A 4,370-nucleotide genomic window follows, 5' to 3' on the forward strand; every position below is an offset into this window, starting at 1 on the left:
TGAGGAATGAGAAAAGGCATTTAGAAAACCCCCAAAGTCCTCAAGATTCCTGGGCTGATCTAGAGGTTCAGGTTTGGGAATTCACTCTTCCTTTTCCCATTTCTCCCTGTTATTTGAGCTGTCACCTTGGAGATGTCACAGCCGACATGTGCTTCCTTCTGTGAAATGAGGCTCATGATCATTGGCTATGAAACATCAGGGGAGCTGGCAGAGCAGCCAGCAGATGCTAACTTATTCTCACCTACAAGTTGCCACCAGCTCTGTACCCAGAAAGGCAGTTTGGAGTGGAAAACAGTTAATGGTAAAAAGAATAAGGATGTAAGCTCTGGAATTGGACTGGCTAGGTTCAAATCTTAGAATAATTGGGGAGGGGTGGCCAGACACTTAACTTCAAGCAAGCCTGCTTGCTCATCTATAAAGAGAGGATAATGACACCTCCTGCTTCCTGGAATTGTACAGAAGTAATATGATAGTGTATGGAGCTTGGTACCCATTACATAGTAAGTGCTTAGCAAATTCTAGCTCTTATTAACTTGAGTACCAATTCTACTGAATGTTCATGGATGCCTGGATCAGAGTCCTGAGAGGTCATGATCAGACTTAATGGGAAGGAATGACTGATAGATTAGTGATGTCTGTCCTGGATATAGAAAGGAGAGTGAGCCTACTGGAGCCTCCCATCTGCCATTCCTGTAGAAAACTATTGAATTCATCCCTGTCTTCCCATGAACCCTTTCCAGGACATACCACATGAAAGGTACTCAACGAATGTGCAGAGAGATAATTATTCGGCTGGTGCTTCTTGCCATAGTGGTGTAAGGCCGGAGGGGTGAGCATGGGAACTAAAGTGGGTTCAGAACCTGAGGTAAAACCTCTCTCCCCAACGTAGTTTTTGATACCTCCCAGTCATGAGCCAGGAGATCACCTGGATAAAATAGAGTCTTACCAGCAGGTAAATCCTTGCTTTGAAATAGACTGGGCTGGTATGCAATGGTGAATTAGAAACCTAGAAAACTGATGGGCTAATGGTGAAAAATCAGAGAAAGAATACTGTAGGGAAAAGAGCCATGGCCAGTCCTAGCTCCTCCGACAACCCAGCCCACACACAGGCCCTCTTTGGTCCTCAGACTATAAGGATGGTGATCTCAACCAGGGGTGTTGTGAGGCTGAAATGGCATAAGCCTTGTTCTACAAAAAGTTGTTTTACAGGCATAGGTCAGTAAAGTATGAAATTCCACCTATCCACTGAGAGACTGACCAAATATCAAAAAATATATAGTTAGTTATATTCAACCTGTAGGTATTGTCCTCAAATTTCAGTCAATCCTCCTTGGTACTCCTCTCTCTCTCTGTTTATCCCCATCCTGATATGAGTGTTAAAGTATAAGTGAGACTCCTCCTCACCTCCCACAGCAAGTTCTAAGCCAAGGCCTGTAGAACCTCCTAGGGCATCACCATCTCATTTTGTTGGAAGATAGACTTTAGCCATGCTGCTCACAAAGTTAAATGCTGCTGTTATAAGTTTGTGGCTCCAGATGCAATGTCCCAGCACTAGCCTCTGGACATGTAAGAAGCAAAGCCAAGAATTCCAAGCGTTGGCCCAACAACCACACCTTTTTCAATTGTTGTGGCCACAGCCATGACCTTGGTTAAGTCACTTCCACTCTCCAGGCTTTGGATTCTCCTTTAGCCTGAGGTCTGAGCTTAGAGTTGGAGAAGCAGGCTCGGAGAGAACGAAACCTTCCAGTCTTACTATGTCATACACATCTGGGAAGTCCAGTGAGCTAGGAGGAGCCATAGAGGGAAGGAGGGAGATTCCAGAAGGACCCTCAAACCCACAATGCCTGAAAGGGCCAAGAGCACCAGGGCTGCTCAAAGGTACCAGCCATAGTGGAGCATCAGTGTCTTAGGAATAGATGACCCAAAAACAAACAGGAAATGTCACTTGAGTTCAGAGTCTTCACAGTGGGCTTGAATAAGCTGGATTCCATGTTGGCTGTTTATTCCAGATATCTGTGGGAAAGGAAATGTGAGCTCTATGTGCCAACTGGTAGCTGGGTCACAAGGCAAGCAGAACAGAAGTACCCATTAACTCTGGGAGGAAAACCCAGTTCACCTTTCAGGGCAGTCTGGGGGTTATTTCTGCTCTGCCCACCGTACAAGCTATTCAAGGTCAAAGTTAAGAGAAAACTTCAGAAAGAACTTGCAAATTATTGAATGTTTAAAAGAAAGTTTGGGAAATGGAAAAAGTGAAGACAGGGTAGACTTCCCCATTGTTATGATAATAGAGGAGCATCCCAAGGGTGGAGGGGGCCCAAGAGGAAGTTATAGTGCTTGCAGGCATCAGAATCCTCAAATGCACCTGAGGATCACTTGCCCAGTGGGGGTGGGGGTGGGAGGAGAAGAAAATACAGTGCCTGTCCCCTGTCCCTGCCCCAAGCCAAGTGAATCATATTCTCCAGGGGGTGGGCCTGGGGATTGAATGGGAGATTGTTATTGTACTGTTTTGGTGTTTGGGGTTTTTAGCTCCTTAGGTGTCCTAAGGTTCTGCAAGGTTGAGAATCACTGTGGGAAAGTCTTATCCAGAGCTGGAGGCTAGGGTTCAAGCTGTGCTATAGGAGCCTGAGCACCAAGAGGTAACCTGGGAAAGGGAGTTGGGAGAAGAGATGGCAGAGGAAGGGAGAGGCGGAAGTGGTTTGGTGGGAAGAAAGAAATGATCAGAACCTGAAGGGCATGCCAACATTAATTGCTAGATTTGACCCTAGGAAAAGTTAAATGAATGTGTTGTGTCTTGTGCAGATGCTATGCTTGGAGCCTTGACAAAGTGAGACATTATGCAATCATGACATCATGCCAACCGGGTGAGGCAAGCATCCATGCTCCATTCCCCCGAGGAAGAAAGGGAGGTACAGAGAGATGACACGCTTTGCCTAAAGTCATCCAGCTGCTTGCTGGCAGAGCTGGGATTCCAGAGCAAGTAGGTCTCCATATTCCAAGACCAGATGAGGAGGTCCAGACTGGATTTTCCTGGAATGTTGGCACTGACCTGGACTGAACCCATCTTTATGAAGAGTACAAAAGATGAGACAGACAGATTAATAAGTGCCTGAAACCAGGAAGTTGGAGACCCATGCACTGTCTGAGCACGTGGGAGAGCCTGCAGGAAGTCAAACAACGAGAATCCCAGGCCTCCAAGATTCCCCTGTCACTTAGCAGGAGGTGGGTGTGAACTTGTGCTGTTCTTGCACAAGCCCCAGGAGTATAAAGGCTGGAGCCACCCACGGAGGTGCACACGGGCAGGCAGTCCATCAGCACAAAGGCAATCAGGGGCTGAACCCAGGTGCTAAGACGTGTAATTCCCAGCAGACAGCAGATCAGAGAGGCTCTGCCAGAGCAGACAGGAAAACCTGAAGGGGAAAGATGCACTACGCGTGTTGGTGGGCGGGGTTGATACAGCACCACGCAGGGCCACATCCATGGCCCCCCCCTCTGACGTCTAGACTTGCATCCTGAGTGCAGACCCTCTCTCCCTGGTTGCTTCCACCTATCTAATGCTCAGAACATCTTGGGTTAGTATCCTTCTTTCTATTTGTTACTTTCTTTTCTTTTTTATGAAATAATTCCAAAAGGCAGAAGAATATAGACAATGATTTAACTTGAGCACATCATCAGGCTTTGTCAAATCCTAACATTCTTCTCCATATTTGCTTCAGATACACATTTTTAAAGGTAAAACTATATGTAAACAGATATAAATTGATATCTTTGAAGCCTTCATATGCCACTCCCTGATTTCTTTTTCCTTTTTCTATTCCCAGGGGGAACCATTTTCTGGAATTTGATGTTTATTATTCTCATACAAAACTTTACTCTCACTACATGCCATCATCAGTAAATAATGGTATTTTCACATGCTTTAACTTAGTGGGATGATAAATGTAAATAATATAATCAATATAGTATTAATAAATTATATTAATAATATTTTATATAATAAGTGATATATGAAATGTAATATCAATATAGATGGGATCACACTGCTATGTGTTTTGTTTTTGCTGACATTCTTGATCAGGTTTTCACCTATGTTAATGCTCATTCATTTACTTTGACTCTGAATAATAAAGTATTCATTACATGAAAATATTATAATTTATATATCCATACTTCTTTGGGTGGAAAGCAATTTGTCCACTTTATCCCCAATGTTCCAATTTTTTGGTATTACAAACAATGGCATAATAAGTTGTTGTGTGTTTTTTTTGGCATAATAAGTTTTTGTACAAATGAGTGGGTTTGTCCAGGCTGTGGACCCAGGAGTGGTGTTATTGGGGTGGGGAATGCATATTCTTCCTCTCATGACTCAATCT

General features: G+C 44.2%; 1 long non-coding RNA gene across 1 annotated transcript; it reads left to right on the forward strand.

Annotated features, from left to right (window-relative positions):
* The first annotated feature begins 2,969 nt into the window (after window positions 1-2,969).
* Window positions 2,970-3,992, forward strand: LOC122444973. The gene is made up of 2 exons (XR_006270400.1): window positions 2,970-3,569; window positions 3,819-3,992. It is a non-coding gene; the product is annotated as an uncharacterized LOC122444973 (long non-coding RNA).
* Window positions 3,993-4,370: the final 378 nt, after the last annotated feature.

Source organism: Cervus canadensis, chromosome 7 (genome assembly GCF_019320065.1).
Source record: "Cervus canadensis isolate Bull #8, Minnesota chromosome 7, ASM1932006v1, whole genome shotgun sequence".
NCBI classification, from domain to species: Eukaryota; Metazoa; Chordata; class Mammalia; order Artiodactyla; family Cervidae; genus Cervus; species Cervus canadensis.